The sequence below is a fragment of the Phalangium opilio genome, unplaced genomic scaffold (assembly GCF_054372755.1).
Source record: "Phalangium opilio isolate 3A_F unplaced genomic scaffold, DU_Popi_V2 ptg000032l_1, whole genome shotgun sequence".
NCBI classification, from domain to species: Eukaryota; Metazoa; Arthropoda; class Arachnida; order Opiliones; family Phalangiidae; genus Phalangium; species Phalangium opilio.
Window position 1 is genome coordinate 7,484,457 of NW_028324159.1, and position 14,892 is coordinate 7,499,348.

The 14,892-nt window shown below is 37.2% G+C and overlaps 1 non-coding gene across 1 annotated transcript; it reads right to left on the reverse strand.

Moving 5' to 3' along the window:
* Positions 1-8,402: 8,402 nt before the first annotated feature.
* On the reverse strand, positions 8,403-8,475 carry TRNAV-UAC (transfer RNA valine (anticodon UAC)). The gene has a single exon. It is a non-coding gene; the product is annotated as a tRNA-Val (tRNA).
* Positions 8,476-14,892: the final 6,417 nt, after the last annotated feature.

Genomic DNA, 14,892 nt, shown 5'->3' on the forward strand with positions numbered 1-14,892 from the left:
CCTATAAGTTACTCAGGCTCCATAGGCGTAATGTATCCAGCGATTTCTTCTCATTTCGCCCGCGCTGGAAAAAAATCCGAATGTTTCGCTCTCTCTTGTCGAAAAATAAAATCCCGCTCGTACGGCTCCTCGACCTCGAGTCGTCGGCTGCTTTTTCACCAAGGAAGTGTTTTAGTCGTGAATGTTTATGTTTTAACAATTTAACATTAAATCATGGCGTTGTGTCAGTACTGAGACAAAAAATGCAGGAGCTCAAAGCAATTTACCGATATTGATAAAGAATTCTAGAGATAAGAGTTGTTATTGTGACTTGAAACCAGAAAATTATACAACTGAGCTAAATCCAATCCACTGATCTCTTAACTGTTTTCATAACCGAGGCTACTGAGCGAAATATTCGGATGCTTAAATAGCTCCGATATCATTGGCTAGCTTCCACTACACGCGCTTCTGGGGAAAAACCGGAAAGAAGCGTAAATAAGATTTTCGTTCACGTGGTGGCCGCCGGGCGTCGCATATAATTGGGAAGCCGGCGGAGCGGGAGAAAACGCTGGAGTATAAAAATGAATTGCCTGAGTAACTTATAGGGAGCTAACATATTATTCACTCATGCATATACTTATAAAAAGCTCCCCTTTTAATTTTAAAACCACTATCTAACCATTTTTCTTAAATTTTAAAAGGTTTGCACAGGTTTTTCGTCTTGCACACCTTTATGGTTTGCCGTCTTACAAAACCCTCGTCCGTTAAGGCTTGATGTAGGGGGGTATGATAATGCCGGTAATGATGCCCTTGTAACATGGCACAAACAATAGAATGGCTTAGTGCAACTTCTTGTTCCACCGCTCTACTATTAGCATGAATTGGCTTCAAAACGTGCTACGATGTCAAAATCTCCATCCTCATTACAGACTATGCAGTCTCTTCTACGTTCACGATCTTGTACTACCGAAATCACGAAGGTGCTCGCCAATGTCGGAAAAGGTGCTTCGCACCGGATGTTGTCGGTGTGGAAACCGTACGGCATAAAGAACTGCCTTTAGTTGAACGTTACTGAGACCTTCAACCTAAATAAAACATCCTGTCCAATTTGTCCTGGTTGGAATAGGTTGGCATTTTGCTAGGAAACGAGACTAACTACTGTAATCCTACTACTTAGCTCCTACACTGAAGACCCTGTATATCAAAAGGGACCGGAAGTACCTCAAAGTTGAGTTTTCAAAGATTGCCAGATTGAGCAGGTCATGGGATTTAAAGTGATGAAGGTCGCTTTAACGTTCAACAAGTGACACCGCAGTATGTTTTTGGTGCTCCACTGTCCTCACCCGATATGTCCAAACAATTACCATCCTGGTTTTTCGGCTCAGCGTTGCGGTACTGCCGGTTCCATTAGAAATACAAGGTTTGTAGTGTTACAATTGTAACAATACTCCTGTTAAAAAGGCACACATACTATAACCCCCCTCCCCCCAAAAAACTTTTAAATTTGGGGCCTTTTCAATAGCTCTCTTTTCAGTTATATAAAAAGGACTTGGTTTACCCAAGTTTAAAAAACAAAACGATAAGAGTTTTCCCAGTTGACTGAAGCGTGGATATTTTTTTCTATATAATTTTAAAGACAATCCGTATTTTACTACTCCTTAGAAATTAATTCAATCTCCTGATTTTACTGGTAATGGATTTATTTCCTATAAATTAATTGAAATAAAAAGTTACTTATTTCAGATTTTTCAACAACAATTACATTTTCCGAAAACATTTTATCATGAAATTAATTATTTTGAAGGGAGTACGTGTTGAGGGATCAATATTCAATATTTGAAATACTGTGTCTAAAAAGACCAAGCGAACTTTGACATAATTCGAAAGGAAAATGTAAATATTTAATAGTGGATGCCAAACCAGGGTGTTGCACGAATTCATACATTTAATTTCGTATATCGAAATGCTACATTTCTAATGTCGCGACTATGAAAGAAAGGTTGCACTGCAATTTCCCTCTTCGTACTTTAGACTTTCTTGGGGGGAGAGGGGGAGTTAAGTTAAGTTAAGTTCGACCTTCGTTTAACTGGTAATGAATGGAAATGAATATAACAAGCCATTGGTACTGAAACGTATTTCTTTTCATGTAATCTTTACCTATACCTTTGGTTATATTTATACCGATACCATATTTTTCCAGTGCTACAGATAGCTACCTACAAAGAAAAACCACACAGGATAAACGATGTTGCTTTGTCTTAAGTATACGGCATTCGTTTATTAACTAGTCTGAACAAAATAAATTTAAATTACCATCTTTTTTTAACATCAGTCTTCTTAGCAACTTACCGATTTAAGTTTTTTTTGATGCAAACTTGAAAATTTGTCAAGCCAGCGACAATTAAAACTATGTCCGTCACGGTGCTTACACGAAATCCCTCCAAAATAATTAATTTCATGATAAAATGTTTTCGGAAAAAATAATTGTTCTTGAAAAAGCGTAGATATGTAATTTTTTCAATTAATTTAGGGGGAATAGATCGACTAACAGTAAAATCAGTTGATTGAATTTAATATTGATTAAGGATCTGAGATAAGTAACTTTTTATTTTAATTAATTTATAGGAAATAAATCCATTACCAGTAAAATCAGGAGATTGAATTAATTTCTAAGGAGTAGTAAAATACGGATTGTCTTTAAAATTATATAGAAAAAAATATCCACTCTTCAGTCAACTCGAAAAACTCTTATCGTTTTGTTTTTTAGACTTGGGTAAACCAAGTCCTTTTTATATAATATCTGTTCCTTCAGTCTTTATTTGTATTTATCTATCATAAAATTGCCTGGACCAGTTTGAAAATTAAATCGGAGGGGCGTTAGTGGTCCACGGGACCACTAAGAAAATTCAAGGGTAACAAGACATCTCAACTATTTTAATTACCCACTTCTTTAGTTTAGCAGACGACGCGCCCTGGTCAATGGTCATGGACCAGTTTATTTATTCCAGGCCAGGAGGGTTGCTGGCCCAGTGTCCAGTTTTAAAAATATCCTTATTTCCCACCCTGGCTTCCATAGCTTGTGAAGCCAAAGCGTGATCGAGTGGGCTGTGGTTAGAGTAAGGAAGTCAAGCAGCGTGGGAAATAAGGCCGTGGCACAGGGCAAATGACCAGTTTAAAAAATTGTCTGGACCAGTTTAAAAATTAAATCTGAAGGGGATCAGTGGTCCACAGGACCACTAAGAAAATTCAAGGGTTTCCAGAGTCCAGACATTAGCTAATATATTGTAATTATCCACTTCTTCAATTTAGCAGACGACGCGCCCTGGTCAGTGGTCATGGACCAGTTTATTTATTCCAGGCCAGAGGGGTCACTGGCCCAATATCCAGTTTAAAAAATCTTTATTTCCCACCCTGAAGGCAAGATTGAGTACCAGTCAAGGCTAGGAGTCTATATCAGTGGAGTAGAATTTTTAAACTGGTCCCTTCTGAATTTTCATAAAAGTTCTCCCCGGATTTCGAATAAAAAACTGGTTCGAGCAATTAATAAACTGGTTTTGGACCTGTGCTATTTCCAAGACTGGTCACTAAATTAATCCAAAACAACTGCTGTAGAATATTAACCACGGTACCACCATTACAATTTTATGGCTAATCTGTGTATCCCGGGAATCTGTTTAAAAAAACTGGACGACACTGGATGCTCTGTAGCTAAGATCTCGTCCTTAAGAAAAAGAAAATCCTAAAAATAGAAACCATCCATCTATCCTTCAAGCTTTTACAATCACCCATTGCATAGACTAACTCAATAGTCTGCCTAAGTAAGGCACCTTAAGCCTTGGCCGAAACTAACATCTAAAATATAAATTTAAAAGGTATCTTAAGTAAAGAATTTCAACCGAAACACATAATTAAACGAAAATTAGACACGCCAGTGAAGTTTTTAATAAATTTTAATGTTATATTTATTGAAAAATATCAAGTTAAAGTTACAAGGCGGTGAAATGGCAAATTAGCGTTGTCTACTGTAGAGTAATGAGCATTTAGCGTTGTCTACTGTAGAGTAATGAGCATTTAGCGTCGTCTGCTGTAGAGTAATCTTATGAGGTACTTACATTTTTAATTAAATTAACATACTTAGACTTAATTAACTTTGATGTAACCTGAAAAAGGCACACCTTGAATAGTTACTTGTTAAATTGAAAGTATTCCGAGGAGCACTGACTCCCCCTCCAATTTACTTTTTAAACTGGTCCAGGCAATTTTTAAACTGGTATTTACCCTCTGCTACCGCCATATTGCCCACGCTGCGTGGCACCGTGGCCAGTTATTTTAATTAAAATACCTAGGCCACTGGTCCAGTTTTAAAAAATCCTTTTTTCCCACACTGATCCATCTATCCTTCAAGCTTTTACAATCACCCATTATTATACTCACCATGAATTAACTAAGGGATAGCGTTAGTTAGTCCATGGACTTACTAATCTTCCTAATTAAGGCACCTTAAGCCTTGGTCGAAACTAACATCAAAAATATAAATAAAAAATGGTATCTTAAGTAAAGAATTTCAACCGAGACACACATTTGAACATTAACGTACTTAGACTTAATTAATTTTGATGAAACTTCAAAAAGGCACACCTTGACTAGTTATTTGTTAATTTGAAAGTATTCAGAAAGCTAACTTCATTGTAGTTTTTAAATGATTCGATGTGCTGGAGCTCCAAAAACCCCATGCTATTCCTATGGGAAAATCGGCAAAAATCTGTGAATTTTCATTTAACATATGAGAACTGTGGCACCGGGTGAAAATCTGGGAACAAATCCTTCTGCGTAGAGTTTGCAAGTTCTCTCTCCACTTGTTAAAAGGAGTTTTCCTCCGCGGTCTAACCCGGTTTCTCCTTTCCATCAAAACTTTCTGAGGTTAACGGTAATAGTTAGTATAGGGCGCTGTAGGTTAGCTGTGGCATAGGGGCTAGCCACCACCCCTCTATGCATTGTAAAGGGGCCCACCTGTAAATAAGTCGCGAGTTGACTTAGTGTGGACATCCCTTCCTAGACCAAGCTTGGATTATTAGATTATTATTATCTAGAAGGGCCTACCGGCCCTCTAGAATATGGGAAAAATGATTTTAAATGACAATTTTTTAAGTGTAAGAGTAAAGCAGGAAAATGGATTCTGATTTCTGAGTGAAAGATAAGTGTAGTTTTATTTATAATTTGTTAGTTTAATTATAAGATATCCATGAATTTACCAAAAACATTCGTGTTTTGGGTTAATTTCACATTAATTATACTTGATTAAGTTTTATTTAACGGTTTCTCTAGTGTGGATTTAGTTTATAATACAAGTTTCAATGAAATATTAACTTTAATTGCAATTACTCTAAGATATGTATGCGCTTTTGATGTATTTTAATGATTAATTAAATTTATTCGAAAGTGAAATAGGAAACATCAGTGGCTGTGCGAAAAACTTGTGTTGTTTTAATCTTAATTAGAGCGCAGTTCGGGAGAGTCAATTAAGCTTAAAAGTATAATTTATTTTAATTTTTTACCCTAATTGGAACGTTTTGTGCAGTTTAACATTTTTGCACAGTCATTATTATACATTAAACTTTTGAATTATGTACTTTAAACATAGTTGAAATTAACTGAAATGTGAAATAGAAAACATTGGGATTTACCAACGGCTTGGGTAGTTTTAATCTTAATTAAACAGTTTATTTAAAAGTTATTTGAGCTTCTAATCCAAAAAATGAATATTTTTGGTTTAATTTCACGTTAATTATATTTAATAGATTTAAAATTAACGTAGGATTGTGTTTCGGCAGTGTACATTTAGGTTATAAATGACTTTCAATATATACTTAACCTTAATTGCAATTTTTAGTGGGTTTTGAATCTTATTTTACCTTAAACTTTCGAATTTCGCGCCTATTAATGTACTTTAAAGATAATTTAAATTAACTAAGTATGAGATAGAAAACATAGGGCTATACTAACAGCTTGTGCAATTTTAATCCTAATTAATTATTTCATTTCAAAGTTACTCGAGTTCTCATCCAAATATGTATATTTCATGTTTAAATTCACGTTAATTATACTTTTTTAAGTTGAAATTAATGAAGGATTGAGGTTTGGCAGTGTTGATTTAGCTTATAAAATGAGTTTCAAATCACCTTAATTGTAAAGTTTAGAAGAGTTTTTCATTCTTGCCAACACAATGTGTTAAATTTTTATCATGCCACGTGCTAAATATGCGGTAACATAAAGATCATCTATAACATATGTTAATGAATGATGTGATTCTATAGTTTAGGAACTTTGGCTTCAATAACAGTAGTTAAATTAAATACCTAAACAATTCATAGCAATTTAGACAAAAAAACAAACGGCAATGTGAACTGTGGAGACAGCGAACAACGTAACCCTCCGTTGCTGACGTGGTTACGTTGGAAAAATCTGCGCTGATGTAAACATGGAAACTATTTGACTAATTAAACTACATAACGACACTGTCCTCCTGGATTAATCATCACCACTGTTACTTATATTTATGAATTAACAAAATCCACTGTTGGTAACAAATAGTTAAACTGCGCTAACGTAAAACACCACGACTCTTTTAACTGCCGTAGGGAAAACATATTAAACTTTTTTTCATCTTAACAGTAGTATTTTGAAGTTTTCGAACTTTTCACAGGGTGAAAAGCACTATCTTTATTACAATATCATAAAAATTTGAATAGGTATGCCATTTTTTACATCAAATTGTAAGCGCACACGGTAAATACAGCATAAAAAACCTAGGGTTAACCCGGTTAGGCTATGTTTTTAGCATAAAACGGAGCAACAGAATTCCAAAACAAATGAGAGCTGGAAATCAGCCTTTTTAATAATCTTTAAAGAGGACAGACACTATAAAGACTATAATTACATCAATGCCCATCTCGTAAAACCATGTCATATCTACAAGGGCGTACCGGCCCTGTAGAATTATGTCCAATCACGATGGTCAAAACATGTATCTACCAGGGCTCGAACCTGGGCACTTCCGCGTTTAAAGTGGAAGTCATAACCACTACACCAAAGATACGTGGTTATTCTGAGTTTTTGAAGAGATCTAGCTTATTATTATGTCCAGTCACGATGGTCAAAACATGTGTCTACCAGGGCTCGAACCTGGGACCTTCCGCGTGTTAGGCGGACGTGATAACCACTACACCAAAGATACGTGGTTATTCTGAGTTTTTGAAGAGATCTAGCTTATTATTATGTCCAGTCACGATGGTCAAAACATGTCTCTACCAGGGCTCAAACCTGGGACCTTCCGCGTGTTAGGCGGACGTGATAACCACTACAAAATAGATACGTGTTAATACAAAGTTTTGCAAGAGATCTAGATTATTATTATGTCCAATCACGATGGTCAAAACATGTATCTACCAGGGCTCGAACCTGGGAACTTCCGCGTTTAAAGTGGAAGTCATAACCACTACACCATAGATACTTGGTTGTTCTGAGTTTCCGAAGAGAGGAAACTTATTATTATGTCTAATCACGATGGTCAAAACGTGTTTTTCCCAGTGTTCAAACCTTGGACATTCCGAGAGAAAATCGGAAGTGATAATTACTACACAATAGATACGTGATAACACTGAGTTTCCCAAGAGATCTAGCTTATTATTATGTCCAATTACGATGGTCAAAACATGTATCTACCAGGGCTCGAGCCTGGGACCCTCCGCCTGTAAAGCGGACGTGATAACCACTACATCATAGACACGTGGTTATTCTGAGTTTTTGAAGAGATCTAGCTTATTATTTTGTCCAATCACGATGGTCAAAACATGTATCTACCAGGTCTCGAACCCGGGACCTTTCGCGTGTTAGGTGGACGTGATAACCACTACACCATATATAAGTGATAACACTGAGATTTCCAAAAGATCTAATTATTTTTAGGCCCAAACACGATTGTAAAAAATATCCCTACCAGGGCTCGAACCTGGGACCTTCGGCGTGTTAGGCGGACTTGTTAACCACTATAGCATAGATACGCAGTAATAGTGAGTTTTCCAAGAGATCTACCTTATTTTTATGCCCAATCACGATGGTCAAAACATTTATCTACCAGGGCTCGAACCTGGGACCTTCCGGGTTTGAAGCGGACGTGATAACCACTACACCATGGATACCTGATCATACTGAGTTTTCCAAAAGATGCAGCTTATTTTAATGCCCAATCACGATGGTAAAAACATGTATCTACCAGGTCTGAAACCTGGGACGTTCCGCGTGTTAGGTGGACGTGATAACCACTACACCATAGATACGTAACTACACTATAGATACATAGTAATTCTGGGTTTTTCAAGAGATCTAGCTTATTTTTATGCCCAATCACGATGGTCAAAACATTTATCTACCAGGGCTCGAACCTGGGACCTTCCGCGTGTAAAGCGGACGTGATAACCACTACACCATAGATACTTGATCACGCTGAGTTTTCCAAAAGATCTAGCTTATTTTTATGCCCAATCACGATGGTAAAAACATGTATGTACCACGTCTCGAACCTGCGACCTTCCGCGTGTGAAGAGGACGTGATAACCACTACACCATAGATACGTGATCACACTGAGTTTTTCAAGAGATCTAGCTTATTTTTATGCCCAATCACGATTGTATAAACATGTATCTACCAGGGCTCGAACCTGGGACCTTCCGCACACAAAACCCTAGCCATTCAACCGGGACATCCAATCCACCACCACAACAAAGCGCTCCAAATAGTGGAGGTGCTCAGCAAGCCGCATTTTTAGCATCGGTTCTGCAATCCTTTTCAAACATGGCTATAAGCCAAGGCGGCGTCAGAGGTCTAGAGCCCCCGCCCCCCGGAAAGGCTAGCTTTTTACGGCAGGAAAAATGAAAGCGTTCCGGAATTCCTCAAAATCAGCGAAGATGACAAAATGCTATTTATGCCCCCTTTTTATGATGGAAAATGCTCTATATTGGTTTCGATCTTTCCCCCAAAATATAGAATGGCCAGCGTTTAAGGGGAGACTAAAACGTCATTATTTAATAGAGGATGAAGAGGCAAAGGTTAGGATCGAATTACTTAATAGGCGACAAAAACAAAATGAGTCTGTGGATGAGGTTTTCGGCTATTATGTTAGGATAAATCAGAACTTACATCCTCCTATACCGGACAATGAACTACTTTTAATGATCAAACGCAATTTAAGACCAGAGTTTAAAGGATTACTTATGTTCCTTCCAATGTATAAAATCTCCGATTTGCATGATGCGTGCTTAAAAATTGAACAAACGTTCGACTTAGACCTACCCCTCTCATCCCAAGATAAACCCAATCCTATCACACAACAAAATATTGCTGTTAGAGAGCAACCTATAGCTAGTTTCGATACTATGAGAGAACTCTATGTTTGGAATTTTATAAATTGTTTATTCGTGCCTATCACCCATACGAGACAGTAATCAGCGGCGGTGTCTTTTTAGCCATATCGTAGTATACGATAGGCTCTTAGTTTGACCCGAGCCGTCGTAGTAGTAGTGGCCGGGGTTGTCGCTTCGTTATCGTCAGATTTTAGCTTAAAAGGAACTTTATATTACCACAACCCACCCATAGGGGTTACTGGGCTCGGTTAGAGATTTAACTTTAATTAAAAAAATTTCAGGTCAGACCTGGGAATCGAACCCGGGTCGATGGCGCAACAGGCAGACGTTCTACCAACTGAACCATAGAGACTCGATAGTATCTCCGAGTTTTTTATTATTTATTCTTATCTCTAAAATGTCGGGGTGATGTGGGGTGGGGTACCTCTTAATCTGTAGGGTCGGAAACTTTTGAATTTTTATCTGTGGGGTCGGATACTTATGAATTTGTATGTTTGGGGTTTTTATATTTATTTTCTTTATGCTAATTAAATAGATAACGATTTTTCCCGTTTCCTACCGCGCTCCTCATGTGTTTCGTTCTCGTTCGGTAGCTATCGTCATCTATGTTATGTTTGACTGGTACGTTTGGCGGTTAATTCAAATGTGGGTTTAGATAGAGCTAACATAGTGTTAAATGAGCGTTATGCGTTTGATCATTTTAGCAGGGGATAATCACTAAAATGCGTAATCACTAAAACTAAACTTTCTCTTTCAAAATTTTCTGGGCATAAGTCCTTGTTAGAAATTTATAAGATGCGATAAGTGTGCATCGGCATAAGTCTATGTTGTAAACTCATCGAGGGGATTATCACTAAAAACTATCTGTTCTTCGATTCGCCGGAATATTAGAATTACAGCATAAGTAAATTTATACGGTTATAATTTAATCACTGTTTAGAGTAGGGAATCGAGGGGCTATTCACTCTGATTTTATGAACGGTATATCATTTAAGCATTGAAAAAGATAGCGCTATTCACCCATTAGGGTAAGGTATAGAGGGGTTATCCACTCATTAGGGTAGGGTATAGAGGGGCTATTCACTCGTACGATATGGCTACTATTACGAGCCCTTGGGCCGTCTTGTTTAATTAAGAGAGGTTGATCGCGTTATAGGAGAGAAGAAAAATAAATGTTTCCCTACAACGAGGTGAACGTGAAAGACAAGGCTTTAAATTCCTCTATCTCCAGATACATATGGGGATGCTATAGGACGAGAATGAACACGTATTGGACGAACTAACTAGAATCGTCGAGAGCATATCGAAAACAGCAATCATCGCTTGCACTAATAGGGCTAGGAAAACAAGTATATCATTCCGAACGTTTTGGAAAAACAATTATAAAACTTTGAAGACTTAGAGTGCCCCAAGTTATGGGGTCCATCACCACATGATATCAAATAAGGCCTACAATTATTTCGCGGACTTTCTTTAACTATGTCTGACGTCGGTTGTCTAAACGTATAAGGCTTCAATCAATATAATATGGTTGAAAACATTGTCAAATGCTAAATTTAATTAAAAGGTGCGGTTGGATGACATTTTCATTAACAATTGCTTTTAAACAAATAATTTCAATAAGACGTTCTGCTTTTTGAATAAAAAAGTGGTTGTGACTGTTGTAAAAATTTTAAAAAGTGTTTTTAAAAAAGTAAAACAACTAAAATGTGTTCTTAAATAAGTAAAAATTTACAACATTCTTGATAAATTACGATAAGTTTCGATAACTGAAGAAAAATATGGTTGCATGTGCTAATAAATAATGCAAATTTGGTTTAAAGTGTCGTTAAGAATCTAAAAAGAAATTAAAATTTCGTTACATGGCAAAAAACGTAAGTTAAAATGACTGAAAAGTGGTTTGGAGTGTTGTTTAATGAGTAAAAAACTCCTTTCGGGGTTCTTGATTGGAGTAATTAGTGCCAAATTAATTAAATAATTACCATTAAATTAAGCCATACAAATCTGTAATAGTGCGCAACCAGGATCAATCGCAGCATAACCAACCAGCGTCCGAGCGAACAAACTGTCGACTTAAGACGAATCGAGGGATTAAGCCAAGTTAATTAAAATGTTAAATACCGTTTAAAAAAGCGCAGAAGCAGTTGGGAAAACACTGCAACTTCCTGGCAAAGGTGGTGCTTGGGTCAATCTGACAACACTATGTGATCCAAAACTATGCTTATATTTAGCTTTATATCAATCCTAAAATTAAATGAAAACAAACCTTTCTATTAAATTATAATCATTTAGCAATTAATTATCCTAGACTAATTGCCCAAACGGATCAAATTTCACTCGTCTCATGATAAGAAAACAACACTTAAAAGGTTAAAACACAATAAATTCAAAGAAACTTACCGTCGACACGGATTAATTAATTACCGATCGTAACTAGTTTTCGAAATTAGCACATTACTTCTAGGCGGACAAAATTTCAGCCGTATCCCACTCCCCATTCTGAAGGAGTCAATGAGAGGAGAAGATCACTCCTGATTTCCGCTATCTCCCATGGCAAACGGGGCCTACGACGTCAGCATCACATGTTTCAATCGAACCAATCAAGCGCCATCATTCCAATCTCTCTCTCCTTGCTCGTTTCGCTGGAAAGTAAGGTCCTAGGATTTTAGCATGCCGTATCCATCCGCCAAGCCTAGGCCGTGTAAAAATTAATAAATTATAAAAGTGATCCAAAAAGTATCATACATATGAAAGGTATACTACTACAGACCTTTCCGAATTTATTTTGCATTAATTGATTTTGAATTGAGTTCAATTAATGATAATTAAGCACTAGCTAGAGCGCAAATAATTAGCCTCCGAATTAATATGGGAAGAAGTTAGATATACGAAAAGACATTAATGTCTATTATAGTTTTACAAAATTATGGTTCTATAGTCTTTGAGTGGCTTTCTTACCGATTTTATCGGTTAACATTCTGGTGCACAACATCATCTAGGCGGTTTTAGAAACCAAGTTTCCCTTTGAAATAAAGTTAATACAGTTTATGCGCGTTTATGAGGCTCGAAACGGAGACTAGAGTACTGTTAAGCGATGAACCCTACGATCCAGTAACGCTTTTGAGCTCTACCGAAGCCTCGAAAAGGACAGACAAACTTTCCAACGATCAAATCCTGCCGCTACGACTTGTTTCGCGCTACTTCATAAACTAATTTGCGTTATTTTGCCTCAACCTCTGACTCTCTCTTAACAATTAATGTAGCTTGTAATTTGTCTAAGCATTTTAGTACGTAACACGAAAGTAGCGTACTTACCTTTTTTTACATCTACGATTCATAGTAACAGAAGTATATAACACTTCTCTTCGAGAGAAGTGTACCACCATAAAGCGGGGCAATGTAACGTCATTCTACCCAACATCCCTTAACATTTGGAGCAAGGTTACTAAACCAAATCATATACGCGATAAATAGTTCCCCCTCATCATTAGTCTATTTGCGTTAAACTATTTGACAAGACGCGCTTGTGTATTTTTGTCTCACCCCAAATGAGGTTAGGGAGTTGATTGCTGAGGATTTAGTACCAAACAGTTATAGAATTAACCCCGTGCACGGTGCGATGCCCATCTGAAGTTTGTTGAGCGGGAGATCAAACAAAAAGGGGTGAGCCTGGGAAGAATGACGTTACGTAACTAATATATTAAGATGATACAGAGTGGCATCCTTCTTCTATTATCCCCTTCTGATAATAATAAAACATGGAAAAACTATGCGGAGAAACGTAAAAAAGTTTTATTACTCATATTTTAACCGTATTTTAACCGTTAGTTTTAATTATTTTCGAAATTTCGGCATTTTTAGCAATTTTGTTGTATCAATTGATTTTTGTGTTTTTCTTTTCTGCGTTTTTTTGGATTTTCTTTTTTTTCTTGAGAAACATGGGACCAGTTACTGGTACTGGGCGCTTCCAATTCCTTTGTTTTTTCAAGTTCTTTTTGACTTGCTTCCAGCTCGGCTCCTCCGCTACTTAACGGATGTTCTTCACCTAGAGTAAAATAATACGAACGTACGTAAGTTCATGATCCAGGTCTCGTGTCGAAGCTACTCAGAAAAACTGATCAAATGGGCTATACTTACTCTCCGAAGTGCTTTTGTCGGATAACCCACTTTCAACTTGCTTTCCCGTTGGTGCCGGACTCTCGTCTTCACCTGCAATCGCGTAACATAATTAACGCCTAATTTAAGGTAAATGATTAATATAAAATATTCTTACTCTCCGAAGTTTTGCCCGGAGTACGCGGGACCGAGTCGTGTTCGTGTTCACTTGTATATGGCCATTCAATTTCTTCTTGAAATTCTAAACGAAAAAAAAAACAGTTACTTTTTCATTACGGAATAATATTTATAATACCAACCATTAGGTGGGGATTTCGACAAGCTCGCAGTCGCGGGTTCTTCATAATCTAAAAAAAATTCAAGTTATTATTGGCAGAAAATATAAGAGAAGCTTAAGCGCTTCCCCGGCACTGTAAGTTAGCGCGCGGTTGTCGGGAATGCTTAAACACTATAGAATTGGTAAATATGTCTAACCAGAATCATCAGGGCTTATAAGCCCTTTGCTTAACGCTAACTGTCTAAGAGTTGTCAAAAGATCTCCTCCTGTCTTTTGTGTAATCTTTTCGACGATCGAAAGGCATTTGTTAACCTCTGCTGGTGTCGAGTTGTTTGAGGCCAATCTAAGACGCAACAGCTCCGCCTCTTTTTTTTAACCATGAGTTTTTTCAAATTTTTAATTTTTTCCTTGGGGTCTTCTATCATTTTTTCGGCGCCGCGGAGGGCCACCTCAAATTTCACTCGATTACTTTCCAAAATGGTTAAGCCCTTTTCATATAGATTTATCATAGTTGGTAGTGTTGAATGGTCTTCCGAGCTTTCCACCGGAATAATTGGAAGCTCTTCGATTTCTAAGAGCCGTCAAAATTGTACAAATAATTATATTTTATTACATCATCATGATATACTTTATAATGCAATAATTACCGGCAACCGGGAACCTAGCGTGAGGAACGTGGGCGTGGTGCTCTTGGAAACATCCGCTTTCCATTTGCAAGGGTTTAAGCCAATTCGGATATTTTCCGCATACCTTATGGTACACAACCACAACCTCTTCCGGGAAAAATTCCCTTAGAACCGTTTCAGGGCCTAGTTTCGCCTCTACAATGAATGAGCAATATCAAATTTTAAAATGTCTTATTTGTCAACCTTAACAATGTAAGACTTACGGACTAGTTTCACAACGAAACAAATGATTGAGTGCACGAAATAGTGTTTTTCGAGCTTTCCCTCCTTTATTAGGAAAAGTTCGGAGAACTTCTGAGTGTTGTCCGAAATCGCTTTATAAAGTGTTCGCGAAGTCCTGTAAACGTAAACGGATGAAGTTTGTGTCTCGCTTATTGGTTGTAAGCACTCACTGTTCCAATTCTCCTCTTG